The sequence below is a fragment of the Myxocyprinus asiaticus genome, chromosome 2 (assembly GCF_019703515.2).
Source record: "Myxocyprinus asiaticus isolate MX2 ecotype Aquarium Trade chromosome 2, UBuf_Myxa_2, whole genome shotgun sequence".
Classification (NCBI taxonomy): domain Eukaryota; kingdom Metazoa; phylum Chordata; class Actinopteri; order Cypriniformes; family Catostomidae; genus Myxocyprinus; species Myxocyprinus asiaticus.
This window is the reverse complement of record NC_059345.1, coordinates 60,622,608-60,646,302: the sequence shown is the minus strand read 5'-3', so window position 1 is coordinate 60,646,302 and position 23,695 is coordinate 60,622,608. Positions and strand designations below refer to the sequence as shown.

The following is a 23,695-nucleotide window of genomic DNA, read 5'->3' as shown; positions in this document are numbered from 1 at the left end:
CAGATGTGCTTAATCGGATTGAGATCCGGGCTCTTCGCTGGCCATGGCAGAACACTGACATTCCTGTCTTGCAGGAAATCATGCACAGAATGAGCAGTATGGCTGGTGGCACTGTCATGCTGGAGGGTCATGTCAGGATGAGCCTGCAGGAAGGGTACCAGATGAGGGAGGAGGATGTCTTCCCTGTAACGCACAGCGTTGAGATTGCCTGCAATGACCACAAGCTCAGTCCGATGATGCTGAGACACACCGCCCCAGACCATGACGGACCCTCCACCTCCAAATTGATCCTGCTCTAGAGTACAGGCCTCGGTGTAACGCTCATTCCTTCGACGATAAATGTGAGTCTGACCATCACCTCTGGTGAGAAAAAAACTGCGACTCGTCAGTGAATAGCACTTTTTGCCAGTCCTGTCTTGTCTAGTGAAGGTGGGTTTGTGCCCATAGGCGACATTGTTGCCGGTGATGTCTGATAAGGACCTGCCTTACAACAGGCCTACAAGCCCTCAGTCCAGCCTCTCTCAGCCTATTGCGGCCACGATCGCTGTGTCACGTGCTTGGGCGCTGCCCATGCGGAGACGGCGTTCGTGGATGGGTCACGTTCTCACTGTGAGAAAATGACCATGGCAACGTTGCGGTCATGGCTTTCCTTCCTCAGAGGGAAAGCCACCCCTGCGGCTCCTCGCCGTGGTCCTTCTACCTATGGGTTTGAGGCCGAGCGATTTGGCGATTTGGTGATTCCAATGGGAGCCGCTTCGCCGGGTAAACCCCCACAGACCTCCCATTCCTCAGCACGCTCGTTTGTCCCAGTCGAGTTCTGCGGTGAGATCGCCGGCTCGTCTCAGGGCGAGTTCACGACCTCATTCGGGGCTCGCGAAGTGGAGGAGCTCTAAATTACAGCATCGGAGAGCAGGCTGGTTCATTCTGATGCCGAGGACTCGACGGGGCTCCCACCTTCGGGTACGGTCGCCGGCCAATGCGGAGATGATGACCATGCTTGTCCGGGTGGCTGCGAGCATCAGGCTGGAGTGGAACCCTCACGGCTCGACGATTGGTTCCTGGGCTCAGAACGCCGCTCACGGCCACGCCCCGCCCCGGTTCCTTTCTTCCCGGAGGTGCATGATGAGCTCACGAGATCGTGGCAGGCACCTTTCACTGCCCAGACCCAATTTATGGGCTCCTCCGCTCTCACTACCCTCGACAGTGAGGCTGCCAGGGGGTACTCGGCGATTCCCCAGGTGGATAAAGCGGTTGTGGTGCACTTGTGCCCACAAAACGCCGCCACCTAGAGGAACCATCCGAGACTCCTGTCCAGGGCCTGTAGGCTTACGTCGTCACTGGCGACTAAGGAGCCGCTGGACAGGCCGCCTCTTCCCTGCACACCATTCCCTCCTGCAAGTGCACCAAGCCAAGGCACTGAGAGAACTGCACGAGGGAATTTCTGACCAAGATTGATGCAGGAGCTGCACTCAGCAACCTATCTCGCCCTCCGGGCAACGAAGGTCACAGCGTGGTCTCTCAGGCAGGCAATGTCCACCCTGGTGGTCCAGGAGCGCCACCTGACAAAGTACGATTCCTTGATGCCTCATCTCCCAGGTTTGCCTATTTGGCAACACCATCCAGGACTTTGCCCAGCAGTTCTCGACAGTTAGGAAGCAGACAGAGGCTATCCAGCACATCCTGCCATGGCGCGGATCAAGATCAAGATGCTCGTTGCCAAGGGCGTCCCCCTGCAGCAGCAACACCGGCTCCGCCGCAGCCCACCCCAGGAGGCCGGCCCCGGTGTGGAGCCACCTGCAGGAAGCAGACGTCACCTGTCTCTCGGCCCGCCGCTAAGAACCCGAGGAAGGCTTCAAAACGCCCCTGAGACGGGCGACCCAGGGAGACGGAGACCCCCTACAGACCTGGAGCTGGTAAGCAGACCACTCCATCCCCTGGTGGAGGGCCGGGAGGAGAATCCTTGTTTTTCTTTTCTTATGATTTCGCTGCACGCCCAAAGGGCTGCGGTACCCACGTTTTCAAGAAAAGAGTGGTTTCCTCACTTCCTGGGTCACACAGTCATTATCACGACCGCTGGGCACCGCACCTTTATGGCAGGCATAGCGCTCCGGAGGCAGGCCCCCCGCCCCCATGCGCCCAGCTGTGGCACCATTGCCCCCACGCCAGGACGGTTGCGACAGGCCGCGAGGACGATTTCCCTCCTCCCCCATCCCGGACCGGTCCTATGGTGGGTATACGGAGCCAGGAAAGAGCTTTGATGTCCCCAGACACAGCACGGCCACAAGTTCGGGGCTCGAGCCCCCCAACGTGGTACCTCAGGTTCCGTCCTGCCGTGAGGCCCCACCCGTGGTACATTCAACACGATTGTTCCCTTGGTCCCCCTCGCCTGGATCTTGGGGCCGTGGCTTGCGCACCCCAACCCGTCGTGGTGGCTGTCCAGGACCGTCCGACTCCACTACGCGATTCAGTTCGCCAGGCGTCCGCCCAGGTTCAACGGCGTTCACTTCACCTCGGTGATGGGTGAGGATGCCGCTGCCTTGCGTGTGGAGATCACGTCCCTTCTACAGAAGGACACGATAGAGTCTGTCCCTCCGGCCGAGATGAAGAAGAGGTTTTACAGCCCCTACATCATTGTACCAAAGAAAGGCGGAGGGTTGTGGCCAATCTTGGACCTGCGAGTACTGAACCAGGCCTTGCACAGACTCCCGTTCAAGATACCATGGGGACTTCTCCACATGAGACACTGCCGAAAAGACTCAGTAAGACCATGTGACATATTTCCACACAATTTCCTCCCCCTCAGGCAGGGTGTGGTCTCCGTGGTTTCTTCCCCTTGGGAGTGACACTCCCCCGACGCGGTCACTATATGGCCCCCAGCTGAATGATTTTTACTTGGTTGCTAAGGTAACCCCATTTGGTTGCTAGGCAGTTACCAAGGTGATACTCAAATGGCTCCTTGCTATCATAAGTCCATTGAACAAAACCAGAAGTGTCTACGATGTTCTGGTGCAGAGATATGTGATTTGTTACTTGGTTGCTAGGGTAATCCCATCTGGTTGCTAGGCAGTTACCAGGGTGATACTTATCATGCCTCTTTGCCATCCTGAGTGAAATAAGTCATCCCAGAAGTCTCTATGATGTTCTTTTGCAGAAATATGTGATTTGTTACTTGGTTGCTAGGGTAACCCCATCTGGTTGCTAGGCAGTTACCAGGGTGATACTTTACAAGGTTCCTTGTCATCCTGAGTGAAATATGTCAACCCGGAAGTGTCTATGATGTTCTGGTGCAGAGATATGTGATTTGTTACTTGGTTACTAGGGTAACCCCATGTGGTTGCTAGGCAGATACCAGAGTGATACTTATCAAGGCTACTTGCCATACTGAGTGAAATATGTCAACCCAGAAATGTCTAAGATATTCTGGTGTAGAGATATGTGATTTGTTACTTGGTTGCTAGGGTAACCCCATCTGGTTGCTAGGTAGTTACCAGGGTGATTCTTAACAAGGCTCCTTGCCATCATGAGTGAAATATGTCAACCCGAAAGTCTCTACGATGTTCTGGTGCGGATATATTTGATTTGTTACTTGGTTGCTAGGGTAACCCCATCTAGTTGCTAGGCAGTTACCAGGGTGATACTTAACAAGGCTCCTTGCCATACTGAGTGAAATATGTCAACCCGGAAGACTCTAAGGTGTTCTGGGGCAAAGAAATGTGATCTGTTACTCGGTTGCTAGGGTTACCCCATGTGGTTGCTAGGCAGTTACCAGAGTGATAGTTAATGAGGCTCCTTGTCATCCTGAGTGAAATAAGTCAACCCGGAAGTCTCTATGATGTTCTGGTGCAGAGATATGTGATTTGTTACTTGGTTGCTAGGGTAACCCCATGTGGTTGCTAGGCAGATACCAGAGTAATACTTAATGAGGCTCCTTGCTATCCTGAGTGACATAAGTCAACCCGAAAGTCTCTACGATGTTCTGGTGCGGATATATTTGATTTGTTACTTGGTTGCTAGGCAACCATCTGGTTGCTAGGCAGTTACCAGGGTGATACTTAACAAGGCTCCTTGCCATCCTGAGTGAAATAAGTCAACCCAGAAGTCTCTACAATGTTCTGGTGAAGAGATAAGTGATTTATTACTTGGTTGCTAGGGTAACCCCATCTGGTTGCTAGGCAGTTACCAGGGTGATACTTATCATGGTTACTTGCCATCCTGAGTGAAATAAGTCAACCTGTAAGTGTTTACGATATTCTGGTGCGGAGATATGTGATTTGTAACTTGGTTGCTAGGGTAACCCCATCTGGTTGCTAGGCAGTTACCGATGTGATACTTAACATGGCTCTTTGCCATCCTGAGTGAAAGTCAAAGAGACATGAGGCCATTTCAGAAGTCCGATACTGGAATACCGTAATTCAGATCAGTTAGAAAAGATATAGCACACTATTCGGGATTAGTCTGATGGTCTGTGCCGAGTTTTGTGCATGTAGCTTAAAAGCTCTAGGAGGAGTTAGAGTCAGAAATTTTAGTCTCAGAATAATAATAATAATAATAATAACTAGATTGAAAAGTTTGTGGACAAACTTTAGGTTGGCTTGAGAAAGCCTGGCCTGAAAGTTTGAAGTAGTTGTAAAAGCTTGAAGTTTGAAGGTTTTAAGTTTGAAGTAATTATAAGTTTAAGTAGTAGTTTTAAAAGTTCAAAGTTTAAAGATTATAAGACCATTCAGTCTATCAGAGAGATAGATAGATAGATAGATAGATAGATAGATAAATTTGGTTGCTTGACAGTTACCAAAGTGATACTCAAAAGGCTCCTTGCTACCTTGAGTCAAATGAAAGAAACCCGAAGTCTCTATTATGTTCTGGTGCAGAGATATGTTATTTGTTACTTGGTTGCTAGGGTAGCCCCATCTGGTTGTTAGGCAGTTACCAAGGTGATACTCAAAAGGCACCTTGCTACCTTGAGTCAAATGAAAGTAACCCGAAGCCTCTACAATGTTCTGGTGCAGAGATATGTGATTTGTTACTTGGTTGCTAGGGTAACCCCATCTGGTTGCTAGGCAGTTACCAAGGTGATACTCAAAAGGCAGCTTGCTACCCTTATTCAAATGAAAGCAACCCAAAATCTCTATGATGTTCTGGTGCAGAAATATGTGATTTGTTACTTGGTTGCTAGGGTAACCCCATCTGGTTGCTAGGCAGTTACCAAGGTGATAATTAACATGGCTACTTGCCATCCTGAGTGAAATAAGTCAACCCGGAAGTCTCTATGACATTCTGATCCTGAGATACCCATCTTAGTGATTTTGAATGGAAGTCAATTGTGTTTGGTTGCTAGGGTGCTCTAAATTGTTGCTAGGGCGTGGCTAAGTAGTTTCCATGATGATACTTGAAGACTGATTGCTCACCCAATTCAAACAAGCCAACTCTCATGTCTGTACGACATTCTGATCTGAAGATATCACACTCAGCCTTTTTGAATGGAAGTCAAAGGGGTTTGGCTGCTAGGGTGCACTAAATGATAGACAGACAGACAGACAGATAGACAGACAGATAGAGAGATAGATAGATATGACAGAGGGAGGAACACTGATAAATAGAAAGAAACAGATAGAGACAGATAGAAATATTGTATTCATATGGCAATACTGTAAAAACAGTCATTCAAATAAAGTTTGATTGAATTTGATAGAAATAAAGATTCAATAGAGTGGCCCTCAGCATATTAAGAGACAGATAGAAATAGAGATTTGATAGAAGAGCAGCCTAAAACATGTCAAAGCCTTCTGTTGGTGGCTCAGGTTTGAATTTTGACAGTTGGAGTTTGAATAGTCATGGCTCATCTGAACATTCCATCAATGTAAATGAATGGGATTTTTCCGATTTTTGATCATCCGCTGTGGGAAAACCGTAAATCCGATCAGTTAGAAAAGATAAAGCACACTATTCAGGATTAGTCTGAAGGTCTGTGCTGAGTTTGACCATTCAGTCTATCAGATAGACAGATAGATAGATCATATCTATCTATAGATAGATAGATAGATAGATCATAGATAGATAGATAGAAAGAAAGATAGATAGATAGATCATTTGGTTGCTAGGCAGTTACCAAGGTGATGCTCAAAAGGCTCCTTGCTACCCTGAGTCAAATGAATGAAACCAGAAGTCCCTATGATATTCTGGTGCAGAGATATGTGATATGTTACTTGGTTGCTAGGGTAACTCCATATGGTTGCTAGGCAGTTTCCAAGGTGCTACTCAAAAGGCACCTTGCTACCCTGAGTCAAATGAAAGAAACCCGAAGTCTCTACGCTGTTCTGGTGCAGAGATATGTGATTTGTTACTTGGTTGCTAGGGTAACCCCATCTGGTTGCTATGCAGTTACCAGGGTGATACTTATCAAGCCTCCTTGCCATCCTGAGGGAAATAAGTCAACCTGGAAGTCTCTACGATGTTCTGGTGCAGAGATATGTTATTTGTTACTTGGTTGCTAGGGTAACTCCATCTGGTTGCTAGGCAGTTACCAAGGTGATACTCAAAAGGCACCTTGCTACCCTTATTCAAATGAAAGCAACCCGAAGTCTCTATGATGTTCCGGTGCAGAAATATGTGATTTGTTACTTGGTTGCTAGGGTGCTCTAAATGGTTGCTAGGGCATTGCTAAGTAGTTTCCATGATGTTAGTTTTTTTTTTTTTTTGTTATTAACATTTTTATTGATTCATAAATGAACATAAAAAATACAACAACATATATATAATGAATCAAACACTTTAAACATTAAACCCCCTCTATATCCCCTCCCCCTACCAAACTCTCAACCCACCCTGACCCCCCCACGAACACCCCTGTGGTCAATAGAATATAGACACACACACACAGAAAAACTAAAACAACAACATAAAATAACATACAATAATCAAGTATAATAAAAAAAAACAAAAAACAAAAAGAAAAACTAAACTCTAAATTACTCCCTCCACCGCCCCACCTCAAGATTCCCTCAAAAATGCTAAATAATTGCCCCATTTCTTATTGTAAGATTCCCTAACCCCCATCCTAATGCTCGACCCCTCCTCGAAGGCAGCCACCCTCCCCACCTCCGCGCACCACTCCGGGAACGAGGGTGCTCCATCCGACTTCCAACTCCTCAAAATAACCTGCCTACCAATCATCACACTGGTCAAAACCCAGTCCTTCATGTACTTATCTACCAAATCCATGACCTCCCTATCTCCCAAAATACAGAGTCTGGGGCAGAACGAGACCTGAGTGCCCAACACATCACACACAAAACTTTGCACCTTCAGCCAAAATTCTTGGATCTTAAGGCACCCCCAAAAAACATCTTCAGTATGGCATCACCAGTAGATGGGTGTGTCCTTAATACCAAGCCTATACAATCTAGAGAGGGTCCAATAAAATCTATGTAAAATCTTAAATTGCATAAGGCGAACCCTTGCATCTCTAGATGCAGACTTTATGTTTTTAGAATCCTTGCCCACACTCCCTCCTCCAATAACAAATTTAAATCTTCCTCCCATAATCTTTTGAGAGAATTTAAAGCTCCGTCCCCCAGACTCTGAATTAACAGGGAGTAATACACTGATGCCTCGTGACCCTTCCCAAAAACAGCAATCACCACTTCCAGAGTATCTGCCGCTCTAGGCGGGTGTATGCCACTCCCAAAAACAGAGCAGAGCAGGTGGCGCAGCTGTAATACTTATCAAATTGAGATCTGGGAATCCCAAAATGCTGAATCAAATTTTCAAAAGATCTCAATACTCCACCCTCATATAGGTCACCAAGTGTATTAACCCCCCTCACAATCCAATCTGACCAACAGAAAGGGGACTTATTAATACATAGTTTAGGGTTCAGCCATATGCTCGAGGCTACGTTTAAATAAATATCAGAATTAAACATTCTGGACAATTTTGTCCATATCGAGTGCAAATGCAAAATAAAGGGGTGCGACTTAACCTCTCCAGCCAGTTTAATCGAAAGGCTTTGCAGTGGCGAGATAGGGGCAAGAACTTCCTTTTCAATACAAAACCAGGGAGGAGCTCTCTCAGGTGGAAGCGACCAATGAACCAAATGTCTAAGACTGAATGCATAATAATAAAATAAAATCTTGGGTAGGCCTAACCCACCTTTGTCAATCGGCAAAAAAATGTAACTTACTGAAATTTAACCTGGGATGTTTACCATTCCAAATGAAGGACTTCGCTATGCTATCAAATTGCTTGAAATAAGAGAGGGGGACATCTACAGGGAGAGATTGTAGCAGGTAGTTAAATTTTGGAATACAATTCATTTTAATAACATTAACCTTCCCAATCATCGATAAGTATAATGAAGCCCACCTGTCCACATCATTCGAAAACCTTTTTATTAAGGGATCAAAATTAACTCTGACTAAATCAGACAAATTTGCTGGGAATAAAATTCCCAAATACTTAATTCCCTGTTTGGGCCACTGGAAGGCACCCGGCTGGAAGGCCGTTAATGGACAGTACGCTGTCAAAGCCAAAGCTTCGGATTTAGACCAACTGACTTTCTATCCTGAGAATTTGGAAAAGGAGTTAATAATTCTGTGGAGGCAAGGCATAGATCTAGTAGGGTCGGAGACAAATAATAAAATATAATCTGCGTAAAGCAGAAGCTTATGCGCCACACCTCCCGTCGTCACCCCTGGAAAATCATCCTCTTTTCTTATCGCGGCTGCTAACGGTTCCAGGGCAAGACAGAACAATAATGGGAAAAGAGAGCAACCCTGCCGGGTGCCCCTATCCAGAGTAAAATTATCTGAAATTAACCCATTTGTTTGCACCGCTGCTACAGGGTGTCTATAAAGTAACTTAATCCAACCAATAAATGTACTCCCAAACCCATACCTTTCCAAAATCTTAAAAAGATAATCCCATTCTACCATATCAAACGCCTTTTCGGCGTCGAGAGATGGCAGCAACTGGAGATTGATCATTCGCTACTCACCACATGATATTGATGAGACGCCTAATATTATCAGAAGAGCTGCGGCCCCGAATAAACCCCACCTGATCTATATGTATAAGTGATGTCATAACTTTACTTAATCGATTAGCCAGAATTTTGGACAAAATTTTTACATCTAACTGGATCAGGGAAATTGGGCGGTAACTTTTACACTCTCTTGGATCTTTTTTAGAATCAGACTGATCTGGGCTTGTGTCATGGTTGGCGGATGCTTTCCGTTCTTTAATGATTCCGTATAAACAAAAGTGGAGCCAGTTCTGTAGCATAAGATTTGAAAAACAGGAAAAGCCATCAGGCCCCGGAGCCTTGCCTGTAGGCAAGGCTTTAATTACCTCATCAAGCTCCTCCAAGGTTATCTCAGAATCAAGAGAATTGTTTTGCACAGTCGTCAGTTTAGGGAGATCTAATGGTTCCACAAAGTTCCTAATATCTTCATCAGTGGATGAAGACGTGGAACCATAGAGATCAAGATAGAACTCTTTAAAGGCATTATTAATATCAATAGCAGAGGTAAATATTTCACCACAAGCAGATTTCACTGAGGGAATGATAGAAAAAGACTCTCTCTGCTTTATATATCTAGCCAAAAGTTTTCCTGCTTTGTCACCCAACTCAAAGTATGACTGTTTTGCCCCGAATAACCAAAACTCCACTTTCCGTGACAAAATAGTATTATATCTATATTTCAATCGGGTCAATTCTCTGAGGCCATCAGATGACATATGGTGCTTCAGCTCTGCCTCGGCACTTTTAATATTTCCTTCCAACTCTACAAGTTCTTGTGCTTTGGATTTTTTAATGAACGAGGCATACTGTATGATCCGACCCCTAAGAACTGCCTTACGTGCCTCCCAAGCCACGCCCACAGAGGATACTGAGGACCAGTTGGTCTCCATATAAACACTGATTTCAGTCTTTAACATTTGTTGGAAATCAGGATTTTGCAAAAGGGACACATTAAGGCGCCAACTATATGATTTCTTTTTCTCTGTATATGGCAACACCTCTAAACTCACCAGGGCATGATCTGAGACTAAAATATTTCCAATTGAGCAATCAAAAACAGATGAAATGAGGGATTTGGATATAAAAAAAAAACATCTATTCTAGAGTAAATCTTATGGACTGATGAAAAAAATGTATAGTCCCTACCAGATGGGTTCAACAGTCTCCAAATATCTGTAAGACCAAGATTTTTACACATCCTGTGAAGCGTCAGTGTTGCTCTAGGGAACTTACACACTTTTGTTTCACTATGATCAAGGACTGAGTCCATCAAAATATTAAAGTCTCCTCCCAATATTATATCATGTGGGGTGCCAGCGGTTTGCAGCATCCCTTCAAGATCTATAAAAAAGCCCTGATCATCAACGTTAGGTGTGTAAATATTAGCCAAAATCAACTTTTGCCCTTGAATTTCAGCTAAAACAATAATGACTCTTCCTAATTTATCTTTAATCTGTTTGAGACATTTGAATTGTAGATGTTTATTTACCAATATAATGACTCCCTTGCTCTTACTTGAGCCAGCACTAGAAAAAACATGTCCACCCCATATAATTTTTCAGCTTCCTGCGGGGAAAGATTCGTTTCTTGAAGAAACACTATATCATATTTCTTACGTTTAAGAAAAGTAATAACCTTCCTTCTTTTTATGGGGTGCCCCAACCCATTCACATTCCACGTGGAGAGAGATAGTACACTCATATTAACATTTGACATTTTGATATAGTAGAAAAAATAAATTGTGTGTCAAAAACAAAATTATACAAACCACATTCCCCATTAGTGAAACTATCAAACCCCGAACTTCCCCCCGAACAAAACAAACAGAAAAAACCCATGCACGACAGTGCCAACCAGTGACAATCCCTCTAAACTCAAAAGGTCCATGAACGCCCACGAGTCCCCACGACAACTTTGCCATCGGATTACTCAATTTTGCCTCACAAATTTGTGAGGCAAAATTACATAACAGAAAATACTTTGTAAAATAAGCCCAGTCAATAGGAAAAATGAACACAAAGAATGTGTAATTCATTCACAGAACTGTCTCAAAGATGTGATCTTCCACAAAACAAATTCCAGCTGATATAAAACCGTTCAGATTCCTCGGTCAGACAAACAAATGTTCAGTGAGCCAGCTGTTATGAGTTCAACGGATGAAGTTATCATTCCAGTGTCCCGTAAAAATACTCAACAAAACAAACTCCAGCCAGCAGGAGGAATAAGCATGAAGAACAAATAGATTAATCCACAGCTGTTCCAAATGAGTGTTATTCAATAAATCAAGCTCCAGCCACTAGGCGGAACAACACAAAAAAAATCAAAACCGGCATCCCAGTTCCCCGGATGGTCGAGTCAATTCACTCGGAGGCCGCATAAAAGTATATACCATGACTTACACAATCCGTCAACTTTATAAAAGACATCCTTTGTGTGAGCATGTAGATATTTTGCGGTTATCCGCAGTGTCCACCCCATTACCGGCCTGGAACTTCAATGCAAAAGTAATCTTTCGTCAATGCAAAAGTCTCTTCAAGGAAAAGTGTTACTCACAAAACAAGCTCCAGTCGCTTGGTTGAGCCAACGCAGTTTACTCAGCCAATGATCCAATAAAAACATTGCCTGATTTGGACATGTAAATACTTTGCGACCGACCTTCATCTCTATTCTCAATTTGGCTGGGAACATCAGAGCAAACGAGATATTTTTCTGATGTAAGAGTTTCTTACATTCCTTGAACCGATCGTGTTTCTCTTTTGTCGAGTTCGCAAAGTCCGGGAACAAGAAAATATTATGGTTCTTCCAAGAAAGCTTACCTTTGCTCCTTGCCTGGCGCAACACCAGATCTTTATCGGATGATCTCAGAAATCTGGCCAGAATCAATCGGGGCCTATCTCCCTCAGCAGATCTGTGAGCTGGGACTCTGTGAGCTTGCTCGATTTCCAGCTTGTGGCCTGTTATGTCGAGCAGAATCGGGAAAAGCTCATCTAGGAATTTCACCATATCTCTGCCCTCCTCATGCTCAGGAATTCCAACAATTCGAATGTTATTCTTGCGGCTTCTATTCTCAAGGTCTTCAAGCTTTTCAAGGAGATGTTCCAGATCAACTTTGGTCGCAAGCGGATTAGCAGTTAATTCCCTCTCCGAAGATTCCAGAAAATCGATTCGTTTCTCAGCATCCGACACTCTTGTAACTATCTCAGAGAATTTTATCCTGAGTGAAATAAGTCAACTCGGAAGTCTCTACGATTTTCTGGTGTAGAGATATGTGTTTTGTTACTTGGTTGCTAGGGTAAGCCCATGTGGTTGCTAGGCAGTTACCAAGGTGATACTTAACATGGCTCCATGCTATCCTGAGTGAAATAAGTCAACCCGGAAGTCTCTACGACATTCTGATCCTGAGATACCCATCTTAGTGATTTTGAATAAAAGGCAATGGTGTTTGGTTGCTAGGGTGCTCTAAATGGTTACTAGGGCGTGGCTAAGTAGTTTCCATGAACATACTTGAAGACTGATTGCTCACCTAATTCAAACAAGCCAAATCTCATGTCTGTAGGACATTCTGATCTGAAGATATTCGGGATTAGTCTGAAGGTCTGTGCCGAGTTTGGTGCATGTAGCTTAAAAGCTCTAGGAGGAGTTAAGAGTCAGAAATTTTAGTCTCAGAATAATAATAATAATAATAATAATAAGATTAAATAGAATTTCAGTAGGTTGGCTTCCTCAGCCAACCTAATATTATTAATAATAATAATAATAATAATAATAATAAGTTTAAATAGGATTTCAGAATGTTGGCCTTCTCAATAATAATAATAATAATAATAATAATAATAAGTTTAAATAGAATTTCAGTAGGTTGGCTTCCTCAAGCCAACCTAATAATAACAAGTTTAAATAGGATTTCAGAATGTTGGCTTTCTCAGCCAACCTAATATTAATAATAATAATAATAATAAGTTTAAATAGGATTTCAGAATGTTGGCCTTCTCAAGCCAACCTAATAATAATAATAAGTTTAAATAGGATTTCAGTATGTTGGCTTTCTCAAGCCAACCTAATAATAAGTATGTGAGATTACAGTAGTGATGCTTTGCTCCACAAGCACCACTAATAATAAGTATGTGAGATTATAATAGTGATGCTTTGCTCCGCAACACCACTAATAATAATAAGTATGTGAGATTACAATAGTGATGCTTTGCAAGTGTAACCCACCTGTATTTTTAGTGGGTATTTTAGTAATAGTATTTTTATTATTATTGTTTGTTTTTATTTTATTTTTTTGTGTGTATTTTATTTTGTGAAGGTTTCAGACATACTTGCATCCATTTATATATATATTTGTATATTACTAAAATGTAGGATGCAAGAACGTAGAGTGTCGTAGGGTTGTGCGTATTACGTCACACGCGCACACGCGCACACACACACACACACACACACACACACACACACACACACCTACCTGCTCGCAATGTGAAGAGCGCAAGGCTGCGCCTGCGAAATTTCTTCCATCTGTTGGAAAATATTACTACTTTGTGTCTGAAACCATTCTTATTTTATTAGTGGTTCCCGGAAGGAAAATATCTGAGTTCGTGGATGTCATTTACGTTTGAACTACGAGGTTTCAACTGAGGAGTTTTCATCTGCGCTGGATTTTCCCTGTTTGCGAGGAAACTTTGTGAAGGACACCAGATCGAAAGGGAAGATTTCCACACATACAGGTGCATCTCAATAAATTAGAATGTCGTGGAAAAGTTAATTTATTTCAGTAATTCAACTCAAATTGTGAAACTCGTGTATTAAATAAATTCAGTGCACACAGACTGAAGTAGTTTAAGTCTTTGGTTCTTTTAATTGTGATGATTTTGGCTCACATTTAACAAAAACCCACCAATTCACTATCTCAAAAAATTAGAATACATCATAAGACCAATAAAAAAAAACATTTTTAGTGAATTGTTGGCCTTCTGGAAAGTATGTTCATTTACTGTATATGTAGTCAATACTTGGTAGGGGCTCCTTTTGCTTTAATTACTGCCTCAATTTGGCGTGGCATGGAGGTGATCAGTTTGTGGCACTGCCGAGGTGGTATGGAAGCCCAGGTTTCTTTGACAGTGGCCTTCAGCTCATCTGCATTTTTTGGTCTCTTGTTTCTCATTCTCCTCTTGACAATACCCCATAGATTCTCTACGGGGTTCAGGTCTGGTGAGTTTGCTGGCCAGTCAAGCACACCAACACCATGGTCATTTAACCAACTTTTGGTGCTTTTGGCAGTGTGGGCAGGTGCCAAATCCTGCTGGAAAATGAAATCAGCATCTTTAAAAAGCTGGTCAGCAGAAGGAAGCATGAAGTACTCCAAAATTTCTTGGTAAACGGGTGCAGTGACTTTGGTTTTCAAAAAACACAATGGACCAACACCAGCAGATGACATTGCACCCCAAATCATCACAGACTGTGGAAACTTAACACTGGACTTCAAGCAACTTGGGCTATGAGCTTCTCCACCCTTCCTCCAGACTCTAGGACCTTGGTTTCCAAATGAAATACAAAACTTGCTCTCATCTGAAAAGAGGACTTTGGACCACTGGGCAACAGTCCAGTTCTTCTTCTCCTTAGCCCAGGTAAGACGCCTCTGACGTTGTCTGTGGTTCAGGAGTGGCTTAATAAGAGGAATACGACAACTGTAGCCAAATTCCTTGACACGTCTGTGTGTGGTGGCTCTTGATGCCTTGACCCCAGCCTCAATCCATTCCTTGTGAAGTTCACCCAAATTCTTGAACTGATTTTGCTTGACAATCCTCATAAGGCTGCGGTTCTCTCGGTTGGTTGTGCATCTTTTTCTTCCACACTTTTTCCTTCCACTCAACTTTCTGTTAACATGCTTGGATACAGCACTCTGTGTACAGCCAGCTTCTTTCGCAATGAATGTTTGTGGCTTACCCTCCTTGTGAAGGGTGTCAATTATTGTCTTCTGGACAACTGTCAGATCAGCAGTCTTCCCCATGATTGTGTAGCCTAGTGAACCAAACTGAGAGACCATTTTGAAGGCTCAGGAAACCTTTGCAGGTGTTTTGAGTTGATTAGCTGATTGGCATGTCACCATATTCTAATTTTTTGAGATAGTGAATTGGTGGGTTTTTGTTAAATGTGAGCCAAAATCATCACAATTAAAAGAACCAAAGACTTAAACTACTTCAGTCTGTGTGCATTGAATTTATTTAATACACGAGTTTCACAATTTTAGTTGAATTACTGAAATAAATTAACTTTTCCATGACATTCTAATGTATTGATATGCACCTGTACACGTACACACATATGAACTGAATTGAGTCACACAAACGAACATTTATTAAGGGAACATTTTCATATCCTGGACACATTTTGGAACTTTGAATTTCTAAGCAGATCTCCATCTAAATAATCAAACATGTATTGTTTGTTTACTTTATTTACATTTTCTTATGTTTAATTTTTGTTTCGATACTATTCATGTGCTAATGTGATGTTAAAAGAATTAACAATATATATCTGCATGTGCCTTGTTCAAGTTAATACAGTTTGACTGAATTGATTTATGTTTTGGGAATATTATTATTATTATTATTATTATTATTATTATTATTTCATCTTTGAGTGTAAATGGTGAAATTTTGATACTTTGGCAAGTACAATTCATTGATTGGGTATTCGTATTTAGAATATCATAATCAGAATTTTTGTGAGAACCCAGAACTCCAGAATAGTGTATACATGAATGTTTTTTTGGGGATTCCAGACCCTGATAGATTCTCCTCCAGAGTAACAATTCATTAATGGGTTACACAAGCACCACTAATAATAAGTATGTGAGATTACAATAGTGATGCTTTGCTCCACAAGCACCACTAATAATAATAACTAGATAGGTACTTTTCCTGAAGAAAATGTGAGTGGTGCTTGCCGTGGCTAAACTCGTCACATAGCATGTTCTAGCATGTTACTAAGCACTGCTATTATGACCTTAGCATGTGTTTGTATGATGCTAGCATGTAGCTAGTATGTTTTAGCACTTCCTTAGGAGTTGCTAGCATGTGTTAGCATGATGCTAGCATGTTTTAGCATGTTTTAGCGCTTCGCTAGGCGTTGCTAGCATGTGTTAGCGTGATGCTAGCAAGTGAGCAATATCTTTTTCACTCCCAACCTGTTGAGAAGAAAATAGAGTTAGACAGAATCAATAGAAATAGTCACATATCAGACACTTTTTATAACCTGAAAAACACTACACACATCATCTACACCTAACACTTTTGGTCCTAAGCTAAAAAAAAAAAAAAAAGAAGAGAGGTCACATGACGCCATGCGAGGAGCAGACATGTGAGCGGCTAGCTCTGCGCACTTTGCTGTTTTTTTTTTTTTTTATTATTTTCATGTTATAACCAGTGAGATTCGATACACCCAGTTACATATATATACTTTGAAGTAAACATGGCAAAGAAGTCAAAATCCTGGAGACATTAAAAGACACTTACGTGTTCAAACTGAGGCCTCTGACGGGCCTGCGAGCCGGGGACTCGATTTGGACGGCATGTCGGGAGATGAAATCCAGCATCAACTGTCCAACATCTTGGTGATGCTGACGAAGGTTGTTGCTGACTTAGAGGATCTCACTGTAATATGTCGATCGATTACGGCGATGGAAACAAAATTCTCTGAGTTGGTCACGAGAGTGACAGAAGTTGAAAAACGAATCGATTATCTGGAATCTTCGGAAAGGGAATTATCCGCTAATCCGCCCGCATCCAAAACAGATTTGGAACACATTTTGGAAAAACTTGAATATTTTGAAAATATGAGCCGAAGGAATAACATAAGAATTGTTGGAATTCCTGAGAATGAAGAGGGCAGAGATATGGTGAAATTCCTAGACGAGCTCTTCCCGAGTCTGCTTGACATAACAGGCCATAAACTGGAAATCGAGTGAGCTCACAGATTCCCGGCTCGCAGATCTGCTGAGGGAAACAGGCCCTGATCAATCCTGGCCAAATTTTTTAAATCATCCGATAAAGATCTCGTGTTGCGCCAGGCAAGGAGCAAAGGAAAGCTTTCTTGGAAAAATCACAATATTTTCTTGTTCCTGGACTTTGCGAATTCGACGAGAGAAACGTGATCGGTTCAAGGAATGTAAGAAACTCTTACATCAACGGAAGATCGCTTTTGCACTGATGTTTCCGGCCAAACTGGGAATAGACACCAAGGACGGCAGCAAAGTATTTTTATGCCCCAAAAAGGCACTGGCCTTCATACAGTCTATGGGTGAGTAAACCATTGGGCATTTCTGGGGAAGTTGGGCGCCATTTTTTGTTTCTTTCTGCGTTGGCTATGCCTAGCGGCTGGAGTTTGTTTTGTGGCATGACACTCCAAGAAACTTCTGCATTGATGGAAGATCGCTTTTACACTGAAGTTCCCGGCCAGATTGAGAATGGACACTATGGATGACCACAAAATATCTACATGCTCACATAAAGGATGTCTTTTATAAAGTTGTCGGACTAAGTAAGTCATGATGTATTTTTTTATGTGGCCTCCAAGTGAATTTGACTCTTGATCATCCGAGGAACCGGGATGCCTGTTTTATTTCTTTTTGTGCTGGCTCTGCCTAGTAGCTGGAGTTTATTTTGTTGAATAATACTCCTTCGGGACAGATGTGGATGAATCTGATCGTTCTTTGTGCTTATGCCTCCTGTTGGCTGGAGTTTGTTTTGTAGAGTATTTTTAAGGGACATTGGAATGATTACATCATCTGCTGCACTCATAACAGCCGGCTCACTGAACAATTGTCTGTCTGTCCGAGGAAACTGAAACGGCTTTATATCAGCTGGAGTTTGTTTTGTGGAGGAACACACCTTCGAGACAATTCTGTGAATAAATCTACATGTTCTTTGTGTTTATTCTGCCTGTTGGCTGGGGTCTGTTTTACAAAGTATTTTCTGTTATGTAGTTTTGCCTCACAAAACATGTGCAGAAGCACCAGACTTGAGTAATCCAACGGCAAAGTTGTCACGGGGGTTCTGGCATGCGTACACGGACCCTTTGAGTTTAGAGGGATTGACGCCGGTTGGCGCTGTCGTGCGCGGGGTTAATGCGCACGTTTTTCTTTTTTCTGTTTGTTGTGTTCGGGGGGAAGTTCGGGGTTTGATTGTTGCATTAATGGGGAATGTATGAATGTAATGGTCTGCTTTTGACACACAATTTTTTTTATTTTATTATATCAATATGTCAAATGTTTTTTTGTGTGTGTGTGTGTTCAGGATTGTTTGTTTTTTGATATTAACAATTTTTATTGATTCCATTCAACAAATTAAATAAATATCACAGAAAATGCGGAATCAAATTATGTACAATTAAACCCTTCCCCCCGAACACCCCCACCCGACACAAACACCTCACCCCAGTGGTCATAAATATAAAAAAATAAAAAAAATAAAAACACAAAACATGCTAACCCAATAAATAAATAAATAAATAAATAAAAAGCATATTTCCAAAAAACAATCAAATTGCACACACATATTTAAAACCAGAGATCCCTCTCCACTACCCCTCCCTGAAAGCCTTCCAAAAAGCCCAAATATCTGCCCCATTTCCTATCAAATAACCCCAGATTTCCCAGCCTTCTATACATCCCTTCCTCAAAGGCCGCCACCCTCCCCATCTCCGAACACCACTCATGAAATGAGGGCGCTCCAACCGACCTCCAGCCCCTTAAAATAACCTTTCTGGCGATCATGATGCTCGTTAGGACCCAACTCTTTATGTGCCGATTCTCAATGTCGATGACCACCCCATCGCCCAAAATACAGAGTCTGGGGCAAAGTGAAAGCCGAGTGCCCAATACATCACATATAAGACTCTGAACTTTCAACCAGAACTCCTGGATCTCAACACACCCCCAAAAGACATGAGTTATGTCTCCGACCTCTGGTTGACATCGCCAGCAGGTGGGTGTGTCTTTAAGACCAAGCCTATACAATCTAGAGGGGGTCCAATAGAACCGATGTAAAATCTTGAATTGCATAATGCGCACCCTTGCGCCTCTAGATGCAGACTTGACGTTTTTTAGAATCCTAGCCCACTCTCCCTCCTCCAATTCCAAGTTTAAATCTTTCTCTCTCCCATAATCTCTTGAGAGCAGTTGAGGCTCCGTCCCCCAGACTCTGAATTAACAGGGAGTAATACACTGATGCCTCAAGACCTTTTCCAAAAGCAGTCATCACCACTCTCATAGTATCTGCAGCTTTAGGGGGGTGTATGCTGTTCCCAAAAATAGTAGGTAGCAAGTGGCGCAGCTGTAGAAACCTAAAAAACTGAGATCTGGGGATCCCAAATTTTGAACCAAATTTTCAAAAGGATCTCAACACACTACTCTCATATAGGTCACCGAGTGTAGTAACCCCCCCTCACAATCCACTCCAACCAGCAGAAAGAGGACTTATTAATACGTAGTTTGGGGTTCAGCCATAAGCTCGAGGCAACATTTAGATAAATATCCGAATTAAACACTCTGGACACTTTTGTCCATACCGAGTGCAAATGCGAGATTATGGGGTGTAATTTAACTTCTTCTGTTAGATTGATAGGCTTTGCAATGGCAAAATAGGGGCAAGACCTTCCTGTTCAATACAATACAAACCAGGGAGGGGCTCTTTCAGGTGGAAGTGACCAATGAGCCAAATGTCTGAGACCAAACGCATAATAATAAAACAAAATCTTGGGTAGGCCTAGCCCACCTTTGTCAGTCGGCCTATGTAGCTTACTGAAATGTAATTTGGGACACCATTCCAAATGAAAGACTTCGCTATGCTCTCAAATTGCTTGAAATAAGAGAGGGGGATATCTATAGGGAGTGACAGTTGCAGGTAGTTGAATTTTGGAATACAGTTCATTTTAATAACATTAACCTTCCCAATCATCGATAAATGTAATGAAGCCCACCTGCCCACATTGCTCGAAAACCTTTTCATCAAAGGGTCAAATTTAACTCAATCAGTATTATTGAATGCCCTGTTTGGGCCACTGGAAGGCGCCCAGCTGGAAAGCTGTTACTGGGCAGTACACCGTCAGAGCCAAAGCTTCTGATTTAGACCAATTGACTTTGTATCCTGAGAACTTAGAAAAGGAATTAATAATTCTGTGGAGGCAAGGCATAGATCTAGAGGGGTCGGAGACGAATAATAAAATATAATCTGCATAAAGCAAAATCTTATGCGCCATATCTCCCACCATCACCCCTGGAAAATAATCCTTATTTCTTATCGCGGCTGCTAATGGTTCCAGGGCAAGACAGAACAATAATGGGGAAAGAGGGCAACACTGCCGGGTGCCCCTGTCCAGAGTAAAATAATCTGAAATTAATTCATTTGTTTGTACCACCACTACAGGGTGTCTATAAAGTAACTTAATCCATCCAATAAACATACTCCCAAACCCATACATTTCCAAAATATTAAAAAGATAAACCCATTCTACCATATCAAACGCCTTTTCGGCGTCAAGTGAGATGGCAGCGACCGAAGTCTGATCATTCGCCACTGACCACATGATATTGATGAAACACCTAATGTTATCAGAAGAGCTGCGGCCCCGAATAAAACCCACCTGATCTATATGTATAAGAGATGTCATAACTTAATATTGATAATAGTGATATTTTGAAATGTACCTATTTCCAATGAAAAAACGGGCAAATTTGTGCCTTTTCATTCACATAATGTCAGAAAAAAAACAACATATGAATCCAAATTAACATGTATTTATACTGGAACTAAACTGAACTGGTGGGCTTAAGGCCCCTCTATTTATACTATTTATATTACTGGAAAGTTCTAGAAGTTACTCCAAGTTTACTCAGCACTGTATCTATCTGGAATGTTCTGGAAAACAGGTAAATTTGAAAATATCACTGTCCTGGTGACAAAAGCAAAGTTTGTGGGGAAGAATAGCCATTTTCTATACTTTTGAGGCATAAGCAATTAGGAAATAACACTTACTACCCAGGAACCAAAAAAAAAAAAAAAAAAAAAAGATTGTTTACACGGTGCAATCCACACATATTAACATTTGACATTTTGACATATTAGAAAAAATTGATTGTGTGTCAAAAACAAGATTATAAAGACCACATTCCCCATTAGAGCAACAATCAAACCTAGAACTTCTCCCCGAACCGAACAAACAGAAAAAAGAAAAATGTGTGCATTAACTCTGCGCAGGACAGCACCAACCGACGTCCATCTCTCTAAACTCAAACAGTCTATGCACGCCTACAAGAGCCCCTGCGACAACTTTGCGTTGGATTGCTCAAGTCTGATAGCTATAGACTGCTTCTATACAAATTTTGTGAGGCATAATTACATAACAGAAAATACTTTGTAAAACAAACTCCAGCCAAAAGGCAGAATAAACACAAAGAATGTGTAGATTCAATCCCAGAACTGTCTCAAAGGTGTGTTCCTCAAAAAAAAAAAAAAGCTCCAGCTTCCTCAGGCCGTTCAGTTTCCTCGGACAGTCAAACAAATGTTCAGTGAGCCGGCTGTTCATGAGTGCAGCAGATGTCCTAATCCTTCCAATGACCTGCACAAAATACTCCACAAAACAAACTCCAGCCAGTAGGATGCATAAACACAAAGAATGAGCAGATTCATCCACAACTGTCCCGAAGGAGTGTTATTCCACAAAACAAACTCCAGCTGCTAGGCGGAACCAGCACAAAAAGAAACAAAACAGGCACCCAGCTTCTTCAGATGGACAAGTGTATGTTCAGCAAGACAAGTTCACTTGGGGGCCACGTGAGACACACACCATGGCTTCCTCAGTCCATCAATTTTACGAAAGACATCGCTTGCTGTGGGCAAGCAAATACCCTGCGGCCATCCTTAGTATCCATTCTCAATTTGGCCAGAAACATCAGTGCAAAAACGATCATCCGTCAATGCAAACGTTTCTTGAAGGTGTGTTACTACACAAAAAACTCCAGCCGCTAGGCAGAGCCATCACAAAAAGAAACAAAAATGGCGCCCAGCTTCCTCAGACAGTCAAGTGTATGTTTAGCGAGATGAGCTCACTTAGGGGCCACATGAAAATCACCAAATGGTTCACTCATCCCATTGTCTCTATGAAAGACAATGCTTGCTGGGGACATGTAAATACTTTGCGGCCATCCTTAGTATCTATTCTCAGCTTGGCCGGAAACATCAGTGCAAAAGCGATCTTCTGTTGATGTAAGAGTTCTTGCATTCCTTGAATCTAACATGTTTCTCTCTTGTCGAATTCGCAAAGTCTGTGAACAGGAAAATGCGGTGGTTCTTCCAAAAAAGACTTCCTTTGCTCCTTGCCTCGTGTAACATGAGATCTTTATCGAATTATCTCAGAAATTTGGCCAGAATTGATCGGGGCCTGTCTCCCTCAGTGGATCTGCAAGCCGAGACTCTGTGAGCTCACTAGATTTTCAGCTTATGGTCTGTTATGTTGAGCAGACTCGGGAAGAGCTCGTCTAGGAATTTCACCATATCTCAACCTTCTTCATGTTCAGGAATTCCATCAATTCAGACGTTGTTTCGCCAATTACGATTCTCTTAATCTAACAGTTTTTCCCAAATGCGTTCCAAGTCTTTCTTGGTCGCTAGCGGATTAACAGCTAATTCCCTCTCTAATGACTCCAGATAATCAATCTGCCTCTCGACGTCTGACAATATTGTAACCAACACAGATAATTTCACCTCCAACACCGTAATCGATCAACGTATTACAACAAGATCCTCCAGGTCTGCTACAACCTTCATCAGCATTACAGACATGCTCATAAGTTGCCGCTGGATCTCTCCTGCCGCACCGTCCAAACCGATTCCCTGGTCTGCGGGCCTGTCAGAGGTATTAGCTTGAGCACGTAAGTGTCTTTTAATATCTCCAGAGCCTGAGGATTTGGAATTCTTTGCCATGTTGACTTCCTGGTTCTTCAACTTCAGATTTTTATTTTACAAGTATTCACATCGTTGCTGTAAGTGTAAATTTCAACTTACGAATACAAATATTAATTGTACAAGTTCTCAAATTCAAATCTACAAGCTCTTGAGTTTTGTAACCGATTTATCTTCATAGCACCCAGTGTTAAACTTCAGCATGTAACTTGTCCTACTTAAACTTGACCTAAACCACATCTAGGGACCAGAATATCACACTTGAGGTTGGGCTCTTTTGACTTGTAAAAGTAAGCAACCACCCAGCAAACCTTTCAACTACACAGCAATGTACTAAAAAAACACTCTGCACAGCAAGACCCCTAGCAATAGCAATCATAGCAATGCCCTGGCAACCAACCATAACACCCTAGCATTGTGGTGGCAGGTTTTGCACAGAAAAGCACCACTAATATCATTAGTGAAAATGTAATTGTAATTTCAGAAAATGTAATAATCTAGTTTTGTTATGCGACTTATCTAGTGCATATTGGAACCCAACTTAATCTTGATTGTAAAATTAGCAATTGATTACATTATTTTCCATTAAAAAAAAGAAAACTGGTGTGGAAACGCTTGCGTCAATGTAGTCCAGGAACCCCACAATGGGCAAATTAAAGATTATTGTGTGCTTTAGTTATTTCCCATATTTCCACTTTAAATTAGTATAGTCCAA

At 42.4% G+C, this 23,695-nt stretch overlaps 1 protein-coding gene across 1 annotated transcript in view; it reads left to right on the top strand.

Moving 5' to 3' along the window:
* The window catches only part of LOC127452865 (aryl hydrocarbon receptor nuclear translocator 2-like), a 1,027,890-nt gene that overhangs the window by 199,265 nt on the left and 804,930 nt on the right, over positions 1-23,695 (top strand). The gene's annotated exons all lie outside the window — the stretch shown is intronic.